The 23,613-nt window shown below is 42.8% G+C and overlaps 1 pseudogene; it reads right to left on the reverse strand.

Annotated features, from left to right (window-relative positions):
• The window catches only part of LOC102864563, a 25,723-nt pseudogene extending 6,456 nt beyond the window's left edge, over positions 1–19,267 (reverse strand).
• Between the last annotated feature and the right edge of the window lie 4,346 nt (positions 19,268–23,613).

Below are 23,613 nucleotides of genomic sequence, written 5' to 3' on the forward strand. Positions count from 1 at the left end.
CACATAACAACAACAACAAACATGCAATTTACAGCCTCTGAAAACCCACTGGTGGGTCAGCTGTGCACTGCTTCCACCTCTTTGGCAATAAGAGTTTATAGGTCCCTTAAGAGAGTCCTGGAGGGGAGTTGGGAGATGCTGCACTTTGCTGCCCTGTTGGGACTTACTAACGATTTTTTTTGGGGGGTGGCTTTTGTGACTGAGTAAGAGGGTGAAGTGGTCAACAACTTAACATCTCATGTTCCTGACCAGGACTCAGCAGTCCCCATTCCCCTGAGTCAGACAGGCCCCTATCAATGGTAGCAATTTGCTCCAAAATGTCCTTTCCTTTATCTTTTTCCCCAATCTAATGAACTTTATATTTCTGTTCGAAAAATTACATCTCATTTATAAAGTGGGATGTTTAGCTGCTTGTTAGGAACAGGAAACATGGCTCAAAAGAAGAAGTTACTAAGAGAAGATGTTTTCCTTTTTTTTTTTTTCTTCTTTTTTCTCCCAACAGCTTTTAGGTCATTACGTTCACCTGCTATTTGCTATGGCCTCCAAGAATGATATTAAAGTAGCTAATGACAAAATAAACAAAGTAGCTAATGGCCTGTGAAGTGGGTATGCCATCAGGTTCTGAGAGGCATCTTGCACGTTCCGGCTGTGGCAAGTGGTCGCTCTGATTGCAGAATGTGGGGGGCACGTGTGCCATGTTGGGAGGTGGAAGACTTAGAAAGAGGAACATTTAACCAATTCTGATGCAGAATCATTTCAAACAAAATACACTTTGTTCTAAAATAAAACTTTTATACTGCTTTGTTTACAAAGTCCATATACATTGTTTTTCACACTGGATCTTTCCCATTTCTTTTACCAGGCCTCCCTCCACCCATCAAATTGTGCGACCCTGTGATTACCCCCTGCCCACCCTCACCACTCTGCTCCCACGCCCTCCCCCTTGGATCCTCATGCATGTTCTAAAATAATGGCCTTATACAGTATTTGTCTTTATGGGACTGAGTTGGTTCACTCAGCATAATACTCTCCAGTCCCTCTCAAGTTATGTAGTGGTTTACAAAAATCACTGGTCCTGTGTGTTGCATAGTATTCCATGGTGTAAATGTACCACAATTCCTCAGTCCATTAGATTGTGATTGGACATTTGGGTTGTTTCCATGTTCTTGAAATGGTGAATAGCACTGCTATGAAAACTGTTGTACAAGTCTCCATTTGTGCCTCAGTTCTCATTTTCTCAGGGTATTTTCAAAACAGTGGAATAGCTAGGTCGTATGGAATTTCTATATTTCTATATTCAGCTTTCTGAGGAAATGCCAAACTGCCTTCTAGAGTGGTTGTACCATTTTACAATCCCACCAACAATGTTTAAGAGTTCCTGTCTCGCCACCTCCTCTTCAACATTTCTTACTTGTTGTTGTTTGTTGTTGTTGTTGTTATGTGCCGTCGAGTCGCTTGTGACTCATAGGTACCCCTATGTACAACAGCCCTAAACTCTGCTCTGTCCTGTGCCAGTCGTACTGTCTCTGACATGCCCATCCTGATTACCCCAGTCACTCAATCAATTCACCTCATAGAGGTCCTTCCCCTCCTGTGCTGTCCCTCCACCCTACCAAGCATGATGTCCCTCTCCAAGGACCAGTCCCTCCTTGCAACATGTCCAAAGTATGTTAGACAGAGCCTCAGAATCCTTGCCTCCAAGGAACAGCCCGGTTTGACCCTTTCCAGGATGAATCTGTTTGTTTTCCTAGCAGTCCATGGTACCCTCAATACTCTTCTCCAGCACCACAGCTCAAAAGCATCAATTATCCTTCTATCCTCCTTAGTCACTGTTCAACTCTCTGATGCATAACAAGTGATAGCAAAGACGATGGCATGTATCAGATGCACCTTAGTCTCCAGAGAGACACCATTGCTCTTTAGTACTTTGGAGAGGTCCCTGTAGTCCCGTTAAACTTTGTCACTGCTACTGGAGTGAGATGATATATCCTAGTGGTTTTGATTTGCATCTCTCTTATTGCCAGTGATTTGGAGAAATTCTTCATGTGTCTGTTGGCCATCTGAATATCTTCCTCTGTGAAAAGTCTTTTCATGTCTTTTGTCCATTTTGTAATTGTGTTATCAGTCTTCTTCTTGTGAAGGACCTGTAGGATTCTCTAAACTTTTGATAAGAGACTCTTCTCTGAAATAGTATTGCCAAATGTTTTTTCCTCCAAGTCTTTAAATTTTTCTTTTCATTATGTTGGAAAATGTTTTTCATGCATACAAAGATTTGATCTTTAGAAGGTCCCACTCATCAATTTTATCCTCTCCAGATTGTGCATTTCTGGCTGTATTTGGCAGTGTCTTTATTCCATAGACTAGCCCGTATAAGCTTGATTCCAGTTTGTCTCTGATGGACTTTATGGTTTTGGGCTTTACTCCCAGTCTTTGATCCACCTTGAGTTGATTTTTGTTTGTGGAGTGAGATGAGGATTCTGTTTCTGCTTTCTGCACGTAGCAGTCCAGTTTTGCCAGTATCATTTGTTGAAGAGTTGTCATTCACCCATTTGATAGGTTTTATTTCCTTATTGTTTATTAATTTACCATATATTGCTGGGCCCATTTCTAGGTTCTCAATTCTGTTCCATTGGTCTATGTGCCTGTCATTGTACTTAGTATCATGCTGTTTTGGTTACCACTGCTGTGTAGTGGGTTTTGAAGTCAGGGAATGTTATGCCTTCATTTCTGTTTTTCAGAAGTGCTTTGCTTATTCAGGGTCTCTTTCCTCTCCAAATAAACTTGACAATTTCCCTTTCCATCGCCTTGAAAAATGACTTTGCTATCTAGATTGAGATTGTTTTTAACATGTACATTGCTTTTAGTAGGATTGTCATTTTCACAAAATTGAGTCTTCCTATCCATGAGCAGGGAACATTTTCCCCATTTCTTTAGGTCTTTTCTTGTGTCTCACAGAAATGGTTTATAGTTTTCTTTGTATATATAGGTCTCTGTGTCTCTAGTTAAGGTGGGTGACTCTAATCCGTGGCCCTCAGGCTAGCCTTTAGTTGTTTTTGGTGAAACATTTGTCTAGGTCATATAACCCTGGTGTGTCCACTTGCCATACAGAGGTAACTCGTGGTTGCTGTAAAGCTGAATACTGTGACACTGATGCATCAAATGTGAGAATGGTTACCTATGGTGGACAGTGTTTGGTGGAGCTCCCCGATTAAAACAAACTTGGAAGCAGGAGTGGCATCCACTTCCAGAATAGCTTGCCTCTGAAAATCCTATGAAACTGGAGAAAGTATGAAAGTTATACAGGTGTCCAGGGCTTTCGTTCATAGGGTCACGATGAGTCGCCTATGACTTGATGGCACTTAACAACAACAACAACAATTGTAAATGGTATTGTTTCTTGGGTTCCTTCTCTGAGTTTTCTTTGTTACTGTAGAGGAATTCCACTGATTTTTGGATATTGAGCTTATATCCTGCCACTCTACTAAACTGGTCTACTAGCTCTAACAGGTTTTTGTTGGATTTAAAAATGTTTTTATTATTTCTTTATTTTTAAGTATTATACTAGTTTATTTACAAAATTGGAATACATTCTTTTTCAAACAAAATTCTTCCCATTTCCCTCACCCCTTCATTCATCAAATTATACAATCTCATGGTTAATCCCCACCTCCCGCCTCCTCACCTAGCACTTCCTCGTCGCTTTGCTCCTCCCACCCCCACTTTGGATCCTCATACTCAATATTCATTCTACAATAATGGTTTTATACAATAGTTGTCCTATGGGACTTAGTTCACTTGGCATAGTGCTCTCCAGTCCCTCCCAAATTAGGTAATTAACAAAATCATTGCTCCTGTGTGCTGGGTAGTATTCCATTGTGTGAATGTACCATAATTTCTCAATCCTTTAGATTGTGGTTTGACATCTGGGCTATTTCCATGTTCTTGCAATGGTGAATAACACTGCTATGAACACTGGTGTACAAGTCTACATTCGTACACTCAGTTCTCATTTTCTCAGGTATATTCCAACTAGTGAAATAACTGGGTCATACAGAATTTCTATGTTTAGCTTTTTTTTTCTCTACTAGTTTATTTACAAAATTCTAGTATAAATTTGAAGAAATTCTATTTCCCTCCCCCTCCCCCATCAAATTGTACAACCTGATGATTAATTCCCCCCTCCCCCTGCACATCCACATCCCTCTGCTTCTAACCTCTCCTACCACTTTTGGATCCTTATACTCATTCTTATAATAAGGGCTTTATACAATACTTATCCTTGTGGGACTGAGTTAGTTCAATTAGCATAATGCTCTCCAGTCCCCACCAAGTCAGGTAATAGTTTACAAAATCATTGCTCATGCATGCCACATAGTATTCCATTGTGTGAATGTACCGTCATTTCTCAATCCATTCATTTGTGATTGGACATTTGGGCTGTTTCCATGTTCTTGCAATGGTGAGTAATCCTGCTTTTAACATTGGTGTAAAAATCTCAGTTTGTGCCTCAGTTCTTATATTCTCAGGATATATTCCAAATAGTGGAATAGCTGGGTCATATGGAATTTCTATATTCAGCTTTTGAGGAAGCACCAAACTGCCTTCCAGAGTGGTTGTATCATTTTACAATCCCACCAACAATGTATAAGAGTTCATATCTCACTGCATCCCCCCCAACATTTATTACTTACTGTCCTGTTAAACATTGCCACTCTTACAGTAGTAAGATGGTATCTTATTGTGGTTTTGATTTCTATCTTTCTTATTGCCAGTGATCTAGAGCATTTCTTCATGTGTCTGTTGGCCATTCGAATATCTTCTCTTGGGAAAATTCTTTCCATGTCATTTGCCCATTTTCTAATTGTGTTATCAGTCTTTTTTCTTGTGGAGTCCTAGAAGTATTCTGTAAACTTTCATCTTGACTCTTGTCTGAGATGGTATTACCAAATGTTTGTTCCCTGTCGGTGGGTTTTCTTTTCACCCTCTAACAGTTTTTTGGTTGACTCCTTGGGGTTTTCTGTGTACACTTTCATATAATCTGCTTATAATTTAGCCATCTCTTTGCCTATCTGGATGTCTTTTATTTCCTTCTCTTGTCATATTGTCCTAGCATGCACTTCTAATACAATATTGAATAGAAGTGGTGACAATGGGCATCTGATTTTGGTCCTTGTTCACAAGGAAAATGCTTTTAGTTTCCCCCATTGAGAATAATATTGGTCTTGGTTATGCATATATACTTTTCAATGTGTTGAGAAATTCCCTTCCATTCCAATTTTGCTGGATTTTGTCAAATGCCTTTTCTACATCAATTAATAATAAAAAGGTAATAAAATATAGTTCTAGTCATTGACTTTGTTAATATGATGAATTATGTTGTATGGTTTTTCTTGTGTTAAACCATCCTTGCATACCTCTTATGAATCCCACTTGGTCATGATAAGTTTTTTTAATATGATTTTGGGTTTTATTTGCTAGGATTTTGTTAAGGAGTTTTGTGTCTATAATTATGAGCGATAATGGTCTGTAGGTTTTTTCTTGGCAATATTTTTGCCTGGTTTTGGTATTAAGGTTATGCATACTTCATAAAATGTCTCGGAGTGTTCCTTCTATTTCTATTTTTAAAAATACTTTAAGTAAAATTGGTGATAGATCTTCTATGAATGACTGGTAGAATTTAGCTTTGAAGCCATTTGGTCCAGAAATTTCCTTATGGGGATGTCTTTTTATCACCTGTTCCATGTCTTGTTTTGTGATAGGTCTGTTCAAGTGTTCTACATCTGTCATTGACAATCTGGAAAGGGCATGATTTTTAAAAACTTTGTCCATTTCCTTTAAGTTTTTTAATTTTTCACAGTATAGCTTTTCATAATTCAGATATTATCCATTTACTTTCATCTTGTTCTATTTTGATAGCTCCTGTATAATTTCTTAATTGATATCAGTGTCTTTTTTCTTCTTCTCTGTTAAGTTTGTCCATGCCTGTCAATTTTATTTCTTTTGAATTTATGTATTAATGAAAGTTTACAGAAACTTGAATTTCCATTCATTCATTGTTCCACATTTTCCTTACTACCCAACACCGCCCCATCAATTTTATTGACCTTTTTAAAAACAAGCTCCTGGTCTTATTATTTGAGTTGTTTCCTGTTTTCTATTTCATTGATTTCAGCTCTTTCCCTTATAGTTTCTTTTTTCTTGAGGCTGTAGTATTAGATTGTTGTTCTTTTTCTATTTGGTGAGGGTATTAAATTAGATCATTGATTTTTCTTCTTTCTTCATTTTTTATGTGTGTGCCTATTCCTATGATGCCTCCTGAGGACTGCCTTAGCTGCATCCCAGAGGTTGGGGATGTTATATTTTAATTTTCATTTATTTCAAGGAATTTTTTAATTTCATTCTTTATTTTATAACCAAATCATGTTATAGCAGAGAGTTACTCAGTTTCCATATGGGTGGTTTTGTAACTTTAATCTTCTGTGGTTAATTTCTAGTTTTATGACATTGTGATCTAGAAGGTATTTGTATTAGTTCAATGTTTTTTTAGTTTGTTGGGGCTTGCTTTGTGTTCTAATATGTGATCAATTCCGGAGAATGTACCAAGTGTTGTTGTTGTTGTTGTTGTTGTTGTTGTTAAGTGCTGTCAAGTTGCAGGCGATTCATAGCAACCTTATGAAGGGGAGACCTCAACGCTTGGATATCTCTCATCCTCTCTCCAGGTTCATAGGGTTTCCGGAGGCAAGCTATTACGGAAGTGGATGCCACTCCTCCTTCCAAGCTTGTGTTAATCAGGGAGCTCCACCCCACTCTCTGTCAGCATTGGGTAACCAACCATTAACGCATTTGACACATCAGTGTCACAGTGTTCAGCCTCACAGCAATCCCAAGTTACTGCTGTATGGCAACTTGTACACCAGGGCTATACAACCTGGAGGAATGTCTGAACAAAACCAATGAAAGACAGGCCCAAGGGCTATGGATTAAAAGTCACCCACCTTCAGCTAGGTAGCATCGCCTTTTGTCCACTGGGCCAGCTGATCTCTCTGTTGATGTTATTGTTAAGTGCCTTCGAGTCGCAGGCGACTCACAGAGACCCTATGAAGGAGAGTCGTCAATGCTTGGGTGTCTCTCATCCTCTCTCCAAGCTATTACTGGAGGCAAGCTATTACCAAGTGTACTTCAGAAAAAAGTGAATTGAGTTGTAGTTGAGTGCAGTATCAGAATAAATCCACAAGGTTGAGTTGATCGGCTGTATAGTTTAGGTCTTTCTAAAGTTTCTTTTAAGATGATCTATCTTTTGGTGAGAGTGGTGTGTTAAAGTCTCCTACCACTATTGTTATGCTGTCTATTTTTCTTCAATTCTATTAATTGTTATTTTATATATTTAGCAGGTCTATCATTTGGTGTATAGATGTTGATCAATGTTCTATGTTCTTGATTTACTGTACTCTTCATTAATGATTGTATAGTGCCCTTCCTTATCTTTTTATGATGATTTTCATTTTGGAGTCTATTTTATAAGAGATTAGTATTGCTGCTTCTGCTTTTTTTGTAGATCCCATTTGCTTGGTATATTTTTTCCCAGCCTTTGATTTTGTGTTTATTTTTCTCTTCTTTTCTTAGATGTGTCCACTGTAGACAACATATTGAGAGGCTTGGCTTTTTTTATCTGTGCTTCTATTCTTTTCCTCTTTATTGGCACATTTAGTCCATTCACATTAAGGGTGATTAATGCCAGGCCAGGTTTTATCGATGCCAATTTTTTAGCATATCTGAATAATTCTTACTGTTTCTCTCTTTTGCAGAATATAAAGATAAGAGAATTGTTAAAAATACTTAGAATTCTTTATGGCACAGGGTTCAGATTGAAAATATAAATGAAACTCATTTAACAGGCATCTTTTCTGTGACTGCAGTCATAGGGCTTCTTGTTGCAGAGCAAGAATAAAGTATTTTTATGTTTATTAATAATGAGATAGACAATTAGGAAGGAGATAAAACAGAGAGCATAAAAGACAGGGGGCCAGCAGTTCAAATGGTTGAAAGCTGGGATTCTAGCTTCCCTGTATCTTTATTGAAAATTACCAAGGAAGTAAATCACAAAGAGAATTCAATGCAAATGAAGCCAAACTCTTTCTATTGAAAACCTTCTGCTTGCCTCAAGAGGGAGGGGTCAGCAAATAAAATGCAAGAAACTGGTAAACCCTTAAGGATTTCCTTAATGCCTCAGGGTGAACTCCAGTTTGAACCCTGCCTTTCCCACATCTTGAAATAGCATTTGGTTTATTACAAACATTTAGTATTGGCTTACCATAGCTTCTCTCTAGTATGATTCTCTGATGAATGAGGAGTTTGGAACTCTGGCTAAAGCTTATACCACACCTGCCACAATGATAGGGCCTCTCACCAGTGTAGACTCAGGGATGGATTCACAGATCAGAATTCTGACAGAAGCCCTTCCCACACTCAAAGCACTGATAAGACTTCTCTCCAGTGTGTATGAAATGAATATGCAGGTTTGAACTCTGATTGAAGGCCTTGCCACATTCTTCAAATTTGTAGGGCCTCTCTCCTGTATGGACTTGCTGGTGGATGTGGTTAGAGCGTTGACTAAAGCTCATAACACACTCTCCACACTGATAGGGCTTCTCTCCAGTGTGTACTCATTGATGGATGAGCATTTTGGAGCTTTCTAAGGTTTCTCACACGTGTGTACTGCATGATGAACAAGCAGACTTGAGCTTCTTGTGAATCCCTTCCCGCACTTGTCATGATTAAAACGTTTCTCCTCCATATAAGCCACTTGATGAATGAGGAGACTTGAGCTTCTTGTGAAGGCTTTCCCACAGTACTCACAGTTATAGAGTCTTCTGTGTGCTCGCTCTGATAAAGTAGGAGTTCTTAACTCTGACTAAGGTCCTCATTATGCTGAACACATTCATGAAGCTTCTCTTCTGAGTGAATTCTCATCTATAGATGAACATTTGGGCTGTTCTTCAGTAATTTCCCATGATCAATATAAGACTTCTCATTTGTATGAACTTTCTGGGGACCATAACTGACAACCTGTGATTGACAATCATAAATGTCTTCATGATTATAGTAAAAGGGATCCAGGGATTCCATCAACTGGCTATTCTCACAAATTGTCTTACCACTGGATAGTGGAGGGGTCAGTTCTGTTACATCTGACTGAAATTTAACTCGAAGGTTCTCTGAACAATGATACATGGGAGGATTCCTCCTCCTCCCCCATATCACTTTTCTCTCAGTGTATTCTTGAGAATCTTGTGATTCATTCTTATTTCTATAGGTTTCCTTTGTGAGCATTTGACTTGAGACTTTTAAAGACATATATTTTTCACTTTCCATGCTTTTTAGATCATCACCCTGAACAGTTACTGGATTTTTATTTTTTGAAATATGAGAAGATGCTTCTTTCCATTTTGACATGAGGAAAGATCCAGTACTGGGACTTCATTTATTTGTCCTTGAAAATTCTCAATGTAGTCTTAACCTCTTGATGTCCATATTTCCCAAATCTATTCTGCAGAAATGCTTTTCATGTAAAATATTCACTTTCTTTAAAGAGTCTCCACAGAATGTTCATTCAGGTCTCCTCATGTTGTTGTGACGTGCCATGACTCTTACTCACCTGATGAACTCTGTTATGTTGAAGCAAAATCGGGTAAAGAAGGTCAGAAGCTGGCTCGATGAAGCACCATCACAAAGATCCCCGATGGCTCAAGCTCATTGTTGCGGTCAATTCAGCTCCTTGAGGAGCAATACTATAGAGAAGAAATCCTCCCTGAAGGGATGCCACACCAAGCAGCCAGGTCCAAACACCAACCAGCACCTTCCTCAAGACGTCGGACCTTCTTTCAACGTTCTTTATACGCCATCTCATTGTCTTCTAGCTCTCACGGTTTCTGCTGAGAAATCAGAACTTAATCTGTTTCCCCTTTATAGATGACTTTGCTTTGCTTGTGCTGCTTTTAGTATTCTATCCTTATCTTTTGATTTGGAGAATTTTACTATGCTATATCTTGATGGTTTTCATTTTGGGTCTAATCCATTTGATGTTTTCTGTGTTTCTTGAGTGTGGATTTCTTTGTTCTTCCAAATACCAGGGAAATTTTATTCTAGTACCTCTTTTGGAATTTTCTCAGTGACTACTCTGTTACTCCTATGTTCTCAAATTCCAATCATTTGTATGTCTTTCCTTTTGATGTCATCCCATATAAGTCTAATTTTTTTTTTATGTCTCATCTCTGATTTTTCTTCTAGTGTGTTTCCAGTGAAGATCTTGTCTTCCAGCTCACTGACTTTCTATTCCATCTCTTCAGCTCTACTTTTTTTTGTCCCACCAGCATGTTGGACACTCTGCCACTTGGGTCTTAATATTCTGGATTGCATTTTCATGCTTTTCTGTTATTTCCAGGAAGCAAGAGCGGCATCCACTTCCAAAATGGCTTGCCTCTGGAAACTCTATGTACGAACAGTGCTCAGGCTGTTCGTTCATAGGGTTGCTATGAGTCGTCTACGACTCGATGGCCTTAAACAACAACAACAACAACATGTTGGCTGTATCCTGTCTGTCTAGCGATGATTTTTTATGTTCTTTACCTCTTTATCCATATTACCAATTCTTTCTTCCATTTTTTGCATTTTGTTCTGTAGCTGTTCAAGTTGCTCCTCTTCGGTGTACTTTTTCTGGATTGCTGTCTCTGAGGTATTTGCTGTCTTAATGACGTCCATTGTTTCTTCTGTCATTTACATCTTCTGTAGCTGTTCAAATAAATTCGCATCAATATATTTCTTCTGAGTCTCTTTATCTGGGGTATTCATTAAGTCTGTTTTTTAAGAGAAGGGTTATTTTGTTTTTCATGATTACTGAAGCAGACTGCTGCTTTCTTGGCATTATATGAGTCTTTCCTGGACTGGGATGACTGTTACCCTCCAGAAACTGTGGCTTCACCCAGCCTCTTCAGCTTGAGTTTACGAAATTCCACCTGATGTAGCTAGACAGCAGAGTTTAAGGACAATGTACCTGTGATATTGGTACTCCTGGCACTGGACAGCATGGGCAGCAGCTAGGCAGTTTCCAGACAGTGGGGCAATGGTCTAGTGCTCTGGGTGGGATAGGTGACTGGGCCACACTGAAACTGCAGCCCCTCAACCTGGCAGGCAGTGGTTCTGTAGCAGGCCAGGGTGCAAATGCACTTGGGTTGGGCTGCAGCCTTTAGCAGATGCCAGGAAAGTGGTAGCTGGGCCAGCCATGCCACACAGGCCTTGGCATCTTGAAGCAGAACCCAAAACACACTTCTAATGACAACTTACCTCCTTTCTCCTCCTCCCTGTCATTATTCTCCCTTCATGACCCCTACAACCTCCACCTTCTCAAACTCTGTTTTATATGTGAACTCTAGCTAAAGCACCGTCCTTAATAAAAGGGGGGTGGGGGAAGATCCTTTATTGGAAAGCTTTCTCATTATGCAGCAAAAGAGTTTCTGCCTGGAGGAATTAACAATAAAGATCTTCCAGCACTGACTTGTATATTCATTTGGTGATCTGTTGAAGAAGTTTCTCCTCATGCTCGAATTCTCTGTGTGATTCTCTGGCTGCCCAAGGTGGCTGAGAGGAAGAGATCTCTCCAGTAGTTGCTTTCTATTTTGTTTTTAAGGAATCCTGTGGAAAAGAGGCAGAAGACCATAAAGCTGCTTGCCCCCCAGACCTTGATCCCTCAGACTTTCAAAAGCACAGCTCATCAGTTAAAGAGGAGGCCATCACCATGGTGATGGTAAACAATCCCTGGCCCCACCCACTGGCCCCACCCAGACCCATGCACTCAACAAAGAGGTCGGCTCCACCCTGGCCTGGCCTACTCTAAGGTCCCTTGTGCTCCTCTGGGAGGTGGTCAAATAAGGGACTCCATTGATAAGCCACTCGGGAAAGAGAACTAAAGGCTTCCCATTGTATAAGGTGGGGACACCTGGAAGAGGGGTCTGCCATGGTGGCATGGGGGTCTCATGAAACTAATGGTTATTTTAAGGCCTTTCTGAGTCTGTCAGGCAAGGACTGGCTTACCAAAGGAACCCCACTTTCTTCTGGAAGTCTGGACTAGCCATTGGGAGATTAAGTGGAAACCAGTGGTAAAGTTCTGTCTGATAATTGTCTAACAGACACTGCCACTCCATTGGTGAGGCAGGATGTTGAGTAAAGACATGAAGGAGATCCACCTGGAGGCTCCTGTCAAGAGGAAATATCCCTAGGCTGACATGAGGTGAAATGTATGTCTTGGCCTTTTATGTGACTGTACCATCCCTCAAAAATTGAACCTATGTAGTCCAAGAGGGACAGTGGTAGTTGGTTAGAACGGAAGACTGGCCATGATACGTGTGTTCTGCTGGAAGATAGAGAAAATAAAAGCAATATACTCAGACTGTGAGCCTGTAGGCCATGGTAGGCTTGGGCCAATCTTCTTCACGGAAGGGATTGGCAAAAACTGTTCTAACACTTCACGCTTAGTGTGGGAGTTTATCAGGCACCTGTTAGTGACCGATCTGTTTCATGAGCAGGACAGGATCTCATTAGATCCACCTCAACCTCGGCACCACCTAAGACCCATTTGAGGATGCTGCAACTGTTGGTCACGTGTGTGGGTATCCACCCAGTTTCTACCTTAGGCCTTGCCCTTTTGACAGCTGTCACTCTTGCACACTTCATACCCACTATGTAATATGATGATATTGATGTCCCCCAATGACTCAATCCTTCCTCTTTCAACTTCTACTCTTCAATATGCTGTATCCTTAAGCCTGGAATGAGTTGGAGTCTACTCAAATACAACTAGATAAGAGGGAGAGACACAGCTACCAGGAAGGCCTGAGGTGCACACAGAGAGTAGCAGTAAGGTGAAAAGGTGTATTCATGGCCACTTTGGTCTGTGGAAGGAGTTTTTCCACATGTTGGAATCCTCTGTATGATACCCTAGCTGCCTGAGTGCCTAGGAAGAAGAGAGATTTTCCACAGCAGTTAACTCAGCAACTATTATGTTTTGAAGGAATTCTTCAAAAGTGGAAAGGAGGCACTGAACCATAAAATTGCCTCCTCTGACCTTGTCTCCTCAAGCTTCCATAAGACCCACTCACTAGTTCCAAGGGAAGCCATCTCTATGGTGATGATAAACAATCCTTGGGCCAGCCCACTGGCCATCCTCCTGGCTCCCATATCCAGAGTCAAACACCTAATAAAGCAGTCTCTAGCCTGCCCTGGTATACCATCAGGTCCTTGTGCTCCTCTGGGAGCTGGTGAAAGGAGGTATTCTTTTGGTGCGTCATGGAGCCAAGGGAAGTGGGAGTTTCTCATTGCACCCTTAACAGGCACTTGGAAATAGTGTCTACGATGGTGATCTTCCATGGGACCAATGGTTATTGGAGGCCCTTTCTAAGCCTGACAGAGAAGGACTGACCTACAAAAAAGGAAATGGGGTGGGGGGAAGGGAAATGAACCTTACTTAATGATGGGAGTTTATGCTGACCCATTGGGAAGCTAAGTGGAAGCCAGTAGTAAGGTTCAGCCTTGACTGAGGGGCACTGACACTTCACTGGGCAAAGCACAACCTCTTCAGATGACCAGGCCGAATATCTGGTCTAGACATGAAGAAACTCCACCTGCCCGATATTATCAGAAGGATGTACTGATAGTTAGAATTATGTGAAACCTGTATGTTGGCCTTTTCTGTGACTGTATAATCCTAAAACAAATTCTGTGTGCTCATAAGGGACATTGATAGGCAGTTGAAGAGGAAGAATGACTTTAAAGTATGTGTGCTATTCATCAATTGAAACCATAGAAATTGTATAGCCAGACTATGACCTTGGGGACCATGATATAACAAAATTTGTTCCAAGTCAATCACCTCAAACTTCCTTTGGGGATTGATTTGGTGTCTCTCTCTTCAGCAGATCAGGGTCCTAGTTGATCTACATTAGCCTTAACAACATACAAGACCTGGACCAGGGTCCTACTGCTCTTGGATAGTTACCAGCATCCATCCAACTCCTTCCTAAGGTCTTGCTCTTCCAACAGCTGGAAGCTTTCACACCCCATAACCACCTTTCTAGCATGGTGACACTGTCATCTCTCTTTTACCTTCTGCTCTTTTATTTGTTGCACTTGCAAGCCTGAAATGAGTTGGAGTCTACTCACATACCACCACGTGGGAGCAAGAGGAACAGGTGCCTTAAGGGCCCCCTGAATGTGCTCACAGATGGAAACAGCAAAGTGGAAATGGTGTATTCATGACCATTTTGATGGTTTGTGAAAAGGATTTCTCCACAGATTGGAATCCTCTGTGTGATTACTGGGAGTCCAAGGTGACCAAGAGGAAGAGATCTCTTCTACATTAGCTAGCTAAGCATCTATCATGTTTTGAAGGAGTCCTGTATAAGAGTCAGAGGGCCATCAAACTGCCTGCCCCCTCAGACCTTGTCTTCTCAGGCTTCCAAAAGCCCTGCTCACCAGTGCCAGAGGAGACCATCTCCATGGTGATAGTAAACAATGCCTGGCCTCTCACCCTGACCCCCACAAACAGAATCAAGGACCCAAGAGAGGTCTGCTTGGCCCTATTCTGCCTGGCCTCAAGTCCCAGGTGCTCCTCCCAGGATAAAAAAAAAGATGTATTCATTTAGATGCCACTGCCAAGGAAAGTGGCAGCTCCCCATTGTACACTGTGGTCTCACTTGGAAGGTGTGTGCACAGTGGTTGAGGGGGGATACCATCAGACCAGTGGTTTTATTTGTGGCCCTTTCTGAGACTGACGTAAGGACTGGCCTACAAAAAGAATATGAATCCCACTTTCTGATGGAACTTTGGACTGTATTGGGACCCTAAGTGGTTAGATTCTGTCTTGTCAAATGTATGAGAGACACTATCATTCCACAGTGTGAAGCCTGATAGATGTCAGGCAAGATATTTCATACAGACATGAAGGAACTTCACCTGCAGGCTCTTTTCAAGAAGATGTACACGCAGGTTGACAAGATGAGAAATATGTGATGGCTTTATATGTGATAGTCACATCCTGAAACCAACTCTATGTAATCCACAATGAACATTGGCAGGTAGTTAAACAGAAAGAATGGCCTTGTTGTATATGTTGCTTGTTGATAAAGAAAATAGACACCCTGTACCCTGACTGTGATTCTGAAAGGTTTGGTAGGTTCGGGCTGGTCTTCTTCACACAGGGGACATAAACTATTCTTAGTCACACATTCCATGCTTAGTATTGAAATTGACCACGTTCCTATCAGTGACTAATCTGTTTCTTCAGCAAGATGGGGATCCCAGTAGATCTACTTCAGCCTCAAGACATTACATGATCTTCCTCAGGATCCTGCTACTGTCGATCACAGGCATGGGCATCCACCTAGTTCCTGCCTTAGGCCATGATCCTCCAATAGCTGTCACTCTTGCACATCTCATACATACCACGTAGGGTGACATTAGCCTCCATCCTTCAACTTTCTTTCAACTTATGCTCTTCAATCTGTTTTGTCTCAAAGCTTGGACTGAGTTAAGTCTACTTGAATACAACTACATGAGCAGGAGAGACACAGGTGCTTAAGGGACTTCCCTGATTGTGCCCAGAGAGAGCGACAGTAAAGTGGAAAATGTGTATTCCTGACCACTTTGATGATCTGTGGAAGGAGTTTCTCCACATATTGGAATCCTCTGTGTTCTACCCTGGCTGCCCGAGGTGGCCAAGGGGAAGAGACCCTTCCAGAGTAATTGACTCAGAATCTACTGTGTTTTGAAGGAGTCCTCTGGAAAAGAGGCATTGGGTCATAAAGCTTTCTCTCCTCTCAGACTTTGTCTCCTCAAGCTTTTATGAGCTCTGCCCACCAGTTCCAGAGGAGGTCATATCCATGTCCCTGGTTCTGCCCACTAGTCATCCTCCTGGGCCCCATAACCAGACCTAAGCACCCCTCAGAGGGTTGTGTTAGACCTTGTCCGGGCCTGACATTAGGTCCCTAATGCTCCTCTTATAGATGGTCAAAGGAAGTATTTCTTTGGTTTGCTGCTTAGCCAAGGCAAGTGCAGACTCCCCATCAGACATAGTGGGGACAGACATGTGTCTGCAGTGGTTGGGTACTTACCATGAGACTAACATTTATTGGCAGCCCGTCTGAGCCTGACTAAGAAGGACTAGCCTACAAAAAGGATCTGAACTCCACTTCCTGATGGAAATTTGGGCTGACCATTGCAAGTCTAAGTGGAAACTAATGGTAAGATTCTGCCCCAACAAATATCTAAGGGATACTGCCGCTTCTTTGGTGAGGCATGACCTTATTGGATGGCCAAGGCCATAGGCAGTATGTTGGGTACAGACATGAAGGAACTCCAACTTCTGGCTCTTATCAGTAGGTTGTAAATAGATGTTGCCATGAAATGAAATGTTTGTGTTGGCCTTTTAGGTGACAGTATAACCCTGAAACTGACTCTATTTAGTCCTTGGTGGACATTAGTATTCAGTTAAAGAGGAAGAATTGCTTTGATGTGTGTGTGTGTGTGTGTGTGTGTGTGTGTGTGTGTGTGTGCTGATGACGGATTGAGAAAATAGAAACCGTATATCTAGATGTGATGCGGGGGTCTTGGTGAGTTTGGACCACTCTTCTTCAAACATCGTATTAGTCAAACATATTCTTACATCAAACATCATATTCTTAGTGTGGGCATTGATCAGGTACCTGTCAATGACCCATCTGTTTCTCCAGCACTATAGAGTCCAAGTAGATCGACCTCAGAAACCACTCCTTCCTGTTGCTGTTGGTCACAGATGCCAGAATTGGCTGGGTTCTTGCCTTTGGTCATGTTCCTCCAATAGCCACACTTGCACAACTGATAACCACCATGCACTACAGTCACACTAGCCAGTGTGACTCTCTAGAGTTCACAGTCTCTGTTTTTCCTTTCTCTTTCAACTTTTGCTCTTCAATTTGTTGTGTCTTCAAGCTTGAAATGAGTTGGCATTTACTCTCATACAATTACATGGGAGGAAGAGATATGGGTGCCCAAAGGCCTCCCTGAAGTTTCTCAGATAGCTGCAGTAAAGTAAAAAAAAAAAAATGGTGTGTTTATGATGGCTTTGACTGTGGAAGGAGGTTCTCTTCATTTTGGAAACCTCTATGTGATATTCTGTTTGTCAAGGTGGCCAAGAGGAAGCTATTTCTTTCAGAGTAGTAGACTTAGCATCTATGTTTTGAAGAAGTTTTGTTAGAAATGAGGCAGAGGGTCAAACAGCTTTTCCCTCAGACTTTAGCCCTTCAGGCTTAGATAAGCTCCACTCACAAATTCCAGAGCAATCATCTCCATGGTGATGGTAAATAATTCCTGGCCCTGTCACTGGCCATTCAACTAGTCTCTACACTCAGACCCAAGCCCCCAACAGAGGAGCTGCTGGGCCCTATTCTGGCCTGGTCTCTGGTCCCTGGTGCTCTTCTCAGAGGTGATCAAAAGATAAATTTCTTTGATATGCCACTCACCCAAGGGAGGTGTGGGTTTCTCATTTGACATAGTAGGAACACTGCAGGTGTGTCCACAGTGTTGATGAGACCATGAGACCAATGGTTTATTGTAGACCATTTCTGGACCCATAGGGAAGGACTGGCCTACATAAAGGAATTGACCTCCACTTTGTGATGGCAGCTTGAGGCTGGTCATTGGGAGCCTATTGTGGAAGCCAGTGTTAAGGCACTGTCCTGAAAAATGATGACAGACCCTTCCACTCTACTTGTAGAGGCAAGACTACTTCAGATGGAATGAATGAACTCCACCTGTAGGCTCTTACAGAAGAAATACACACAGGTGGCATGAGGTGAAATGTGTGTTGTCATTTTGTGTGGCTATACCATCCTAAAAATTGGCTCTATGAATTCCATGAGGGATATTTGTAGGCATTTGGAAAGGAGGAATGGCCTTAATGTGTGTGTTCTGCTGTTTGTTTGAGAAAACTATGAGCAGTATACCCAAACTGACCTTGAGGGCCATGGTAAGTTTGGGCCATTCTTTTTCATCCAGAGGATGACAAAAAAGATATACTCACCTGTTGTGTTTTGAAGGAGTCCTGTGGACTGTCTAAGGTGGCCAAGAGGAAGAGATCTCTTCCAGAGAATTGACTAAGATCAATGGTGTTATGAAGGGGTCCTGCGGAAAAGAGATATCACACCATAAAGCTGCCTGCCCCTCAGACCTTGTCCCTTCAGGCTTCTATGAGCCCCACCCATCAGTTCAAGGGAGGCCATCTCCATGGTGATGATTAACAATCCCAGGTCCCGGCCCATCCACTTGGCCCCCACAAGGAGGGCCAAACACCCAGCTGAGGGGCCTTAGCCCACCTTAGTATACCATCAAGTCCCTGTGCTCCTCTGGGAGGTAGTGAAAGGAAGGATTCATTTGGTATGCCACTCTGCTAAGAGAAGTGAGGGATTCGCATTGTACATAGTTGCAGACATTTGTAAGAGGTGTACACCCTGGGGATGGGGGCTTCCATGGTACCAGTAGTTATTTGATGCCTTTTCTGAGTCTGACACTGAAGGATTGACCTACAAAAAGGAACTGAACCCCATTTCCTTATGGTTCTTGTCTGTGATCAGTCTGTCACTTCTGCAGGACGGAGTCCTTGTAAATCTACCTCAGTATCCACGCCATACAAGACCCAGTCCAGGAACCTATGGCTGTTGGTCACAGTTATAGTCATCCTCTCAGTTCCTGCCTCAGGCCTTGCTCTTCCAACAGCTACCATCCTTGCACATCTCAAACCCACCCTTTAGAATTATGACAGTGGCATCTCTAGAGACCATTCTCCCTCCCTCTCTCTCTCTCTCTTCCAACTTCAACTGATCACTCTGTTGTGCCTCGAAGCCTGGAAAGAGTTGGAGTCTGTTCACATGGGGAGAAGAGAAGATGCCTTAAGGACCTCCCTAAACGTGTTCCCAGACAGCAGCAGTGAAGTGAAAATGTATTCATGACCATTTTGATGGTGTGTGGAAAGGAATTCTCTACAGGTTGGAATATTCTGTGTGATTTCTGGGAGTAAAATGGCCAAGAGGACTCTATTCCACAATAGTCGGCTAAGCATCTAATGTATTTTGAATGAGTCTTGTATTAAAGAGGCGGAGGGCCATCAAACTACCTGCCCTTCAGATCTTGTCCCCTCAGGCTTTCATTAGCCCAGCTCACCTTTACCACAGGTGGCCATCTCCATGGTGACAGTAAACAATGCCTGGCCCCACCCACTGGACATCCTCCTGGCCCCCACAAAAAGGCTCAAAACCCAACAGAGGTGTCTGGCGGGCCCTCTGGTCCCAGGTGCTCCTCTTTGAGATGATCAAAGGATGTACTCATTTGGAATGCCACTTGCCAGGGAAAGTGATGGTTCCACATCGTACACAGAGGATACTCTGAAGATGTGTCCACAGTGGTGGTGGGGGTCTCATCAGACCAACGATTATGTGTGGGCCTTTTTAAGTCTGATGGGTAAGGACTGGCCTACAAAAAGGATCTGTATCTCACTTTCTGATGGACATTTAGGTTGCCTTTTGGGGCTCTGAATGGAAGCCTGTGGTTAGGTTCTGCCCTGACAAATGATGAGGGAGACTTCACAGTGTAAGGCCTTACCTCTTCAGACATCCAAAGCTACAGGTAAGATGTTCGATATGGACAGACATGAAAGAACTTTCCTTGTACGCTGTTATCAAGAGGATGTATGCACAGATTGACAAGATGTGAACCATGTGTTGACCTTTTTATGTGACTGCATCATCCTGACACCAACTCTATGTAGTCCACGAGGAACATTGGTAGGCAGTTAGAGGGGAAGAACTGCCTTGATGTTTTTGTGTTGAGGACTGATTGAGAAAATAGAAACCACATACCCAGATGCAATCCTGAGGGCCTTGGTGAGTCTGGGCCACTCTTCTTCACCCAGAGGACGACACAAACTGTTCTACATCAAACACTGGATTCTTAATGTGGGAATGGATCAGGCACCTGTCAATGACCCATCTGCTTCTTCAGCATTATAGGGTCCAAGTAGATCAACCTCAGACTCCAAACCAGACCAACATACTGCTGTTGGTCACAGATGCCAGAAATGGCTGGGTTCTTGCCTTTGGCCATGCTCCTCCGACAGCTGCCACACTTGCACAACTAATAGCCACCACACAGCACAGTCATACTGGCTTCTCTAGAGCCCACAGCCTCTGTATTTCCTTTCTCTTTCAACTTCTGCTCTTCAATCTGTTGTATCTTCAGGCTTGGAATGAGTTGAAATCTACTCCCATACAACTACATGGAAGGGAAAGACACAGATGCTAGAAGGGCCTCTCTGAAGTTGCTCACATAAAGCAGAAGTACAGTAGAAAAGGTGAAGTTATGACAGTTTTAATGGTCATGTTGGAATTCCCTGGTTGTCCAAAATGGCCAAGAATAAGAGAATTCTTTCAGAGTGGTAGACTTAGCATCTATTGAGCTTTGAAGAAGTCCTGTTAGAAATGAGGCAGAGGGCCATAGAACTGCCTTCCCCCCTCAGACCTTGTCCCTTCAGGCTTAGATAAACTCCACTCACCAGCTCTAGAGAGGGTCATCTCCATGGTAATGGTAAATAATCCCTGGCCCTGGCCACTTGTCATCCTACTGGCCTCTACACCCAGACCCAAGCACCCAACAGAGGGGCTGCTGAGCCTTATTCTGGCCTGGTCTCAGGTCCCTGGCGCTCCTCTCAGAGGTGATCAAAGGCATTAATTTAATTTGCTACTCAGCCAAGGGATGTGTGGGCTTCCTATGGGACAGAGTGGGAACACTTACCTGATGTGGCCACAGTTTTGGTAAGGGTCCCATGAGACCAATGGTTATTGTAGGCCCTTTATGAGCTCAACAAAGGACTGGCCTACAGAAAGGAGTGGAAATGCACTATCTGCAGGAAGCTTGGGCTGGCCATTGGGAGCCTAAGTGGAAACAAGTGGTAAGGTACTGCCCTCTCAAATGTATGAGGGACACTCTCACTCCATTGGTGAGACATGACTTCTTCAGATGGAATGAAGGAACTCCACCTGCAGCCTCTCGTCAAGAGGAAACAAAAAAAAATTATGACCCAAAACCAAACAAACAGAAAAGGAAATACACATGGGTTGGCATGAGGTGAAACGTGTCTTGGCCTTTTATATGGCTGTACCATTCAGAATCTGAACCTATGATGTCCAAGAGGGACATTGGTACACAGAAAAGAAGACTGGCCTTGATGTGTGTTTTCTGTTGGTATATTGATAAAAATATGAGCAGTATACCCAGATTGTGATCCTGAGGGCCATGGTAAGTTGGGCCATTCTTCTACACCCAAAGGATCACACACACACACACACACACACACACACAGGTATATTCACCTATTGTCTTTTGACAAGAGTCCTGTGGACTGTCTAAGGTGGCCAAGAAGAAGACACCTCTTTCAGAGTAGTTGGCTAAGAATCTATGGTGTTTTGATGGAGTCCTGTGGAAAAGAGGCTTTGGACTATAAAGTTGCCTGCCCTCTCAGACCTAACCCCCCCAGACATTGTCCCCTCGGGCTTCCATGAGCCCCGCCCACCAGTTCCAAGGGAGGTCATCTCCATGGTGATGATTAGCAATCCCTGGCCACGCTCACTGGCCATCCTCCTGTTCCCACCACAAGAGCCAAACACTCAAGAGAGTGGTCTCTAGCCCGCGTTGGTATGCCATCAGGTGCTCCTCTGGGAGGTAGTGAAAGGAGGGATTCATTTGGTATGCCACTCTGCCAAGGGAAGTGAGGGGTCCACGTTGTACACAGTGCAGACATTTGGACGAGGTGTGCACCCTGGTGATGAGGGCTCCTATGGTACCAGTATTTATTTGATGCCTTTTCTGAGCCTGACGGTGAAGGATTGACCTACAAAAAGGAACTAAACTTCATTTCCTGATGGCACTCGTCAGTGATCAGTCTGTCTCTTCAGCAGGATAGAGTCCTAGTAAATGTACCTCAGTCTCCACACCATACAAACCTGGTCTGGGATCCTACTGCTGTTGGTGACAGTTACAAGCATCCACTCTGTTACTGCCTCGGGCCTTCCTTGCTCTTCCAAAGGTTGCCTATCTTGCACCCTCAAACCCACCCTTTAGCATGGTGACACTGGTATCTCTAGAGTCCACTGTCTCTGTCCCTCAACTTAAAATGTTTATTTAGTTCAACTTAAAATGTTTGATCTGTTGTACTTCTAAGCCTGGAAAGAGTTGGAGTCTATTCACATGGGGAGAAGAGAAGATGCCTTGAGGACCTCCCTGAATATGCTCCCAGACAGCCACAGTAAAGTGGAAATGTATTCATGACCATTTTGATGGTGTGTGGAAAGGTTTTCTCAACAGGTTGGAATATTCTGTGTGATTCCTGGGAGTAAAATGGCCAAGAGGACTCTATTCCACAGTAGTTGGCTAAGCATCTAATGTATTTTGAAGGAGTCTTGTATCAAAGAGACAGGGGGCCATCAAACTGCCTGCCCCCGCCGCTTGTGTCTTCTCAGGCTTTATAAACTCTGCCCTCCTTTCCAGAGGAGGCCATCTAAATGGTGATGGTAAACAATGCCTGCCCCGCCCACTGGACATCCTCCTGGCCCCCACAAACAGAATCAAGTATCCAACAGAGGGGTTTGGTTGGCCCTATTCTGGCCTGGCATCAAGTAGCGGGTCCTCCTCTCAGAGGTAATCAAAGGACGTATTCACTTAGATGCCACAGACCAAAGAAAGTGTACACAGTGGGGACACAGTAAAGATCTGTCCAGGATGCTAATGGAGGTTCCATTAGACCAATGGTTTATTTGTAGCCCTTTATGAGCCTGATGGATAAGACCTGGCCTACAGAAAGGATCTGAATCCCACTTTCCGATGGAACTTTGGACTGCCTATGCGGACCCTAAGTGGAAGCCAGTGGTTAGGTTCTGCCCTGACAAATGATGAGGAACACTGGCACTCTACAGCATGAGGCATGAACTCTTCAGACGTCCAAGTTTATGGAAAAGATGTTGAGAACAGACATGAAGGAACTTCACCTACAGGCTGTTATCAAAAGGATGTACACACAGGTTGCCAAAATGAGAAACTTGTGTTGGCCTTTTATGACTGCACCATCCTGAAACCAACTCTTTGTAGTACACGAGGAACACTGACAGGTAGTTAGAGAAGAAGAATGGCCTTGTTGTGTGTGTGTTGCTAGTTGAATGAGAAAATAGAAACCGCATACCCTGCCTGTGATTCTGAAAGGTTTGGTAGGTTTCGGCTGTTTCCACACAGGATGACATAAACTATTCTTAGTCACACATTTCATGCTTAGTGTGGAAATTGATCAGGTGCCTATCAGTGACCAATCTGTCTCTTCAGCCAGATGGGGTCACAATCACTGTACCTCAACCTCAGCACCATGCAGGCCCTTCTTCAGGATCCTGCTACTGTTGATCACAGACATGGACATCCACCCTGTTCCTGCCTTAGGCCATGTTCTTCTGACAGCTGTCACTCTTGCACATCTTTTTTTTTTCTTTTTTTTTT

Source organism: Elephantulus edwardii, unplaced genomic scaffold, assembly GCF_000299155.1.
Source record: "Elephantulus edwardii isolate Elephantulus edwardi_28Jun2011 unplaced genomic scaffold, EleEdw1.0 scaffold00280, whole genome shotgun sequence".
NCBI lineage: Eukaryota > Metazoa > Chordata > Mammalia > Macroscelidea > Macroscelididae > Elephantulus > Elephantulus edwardii.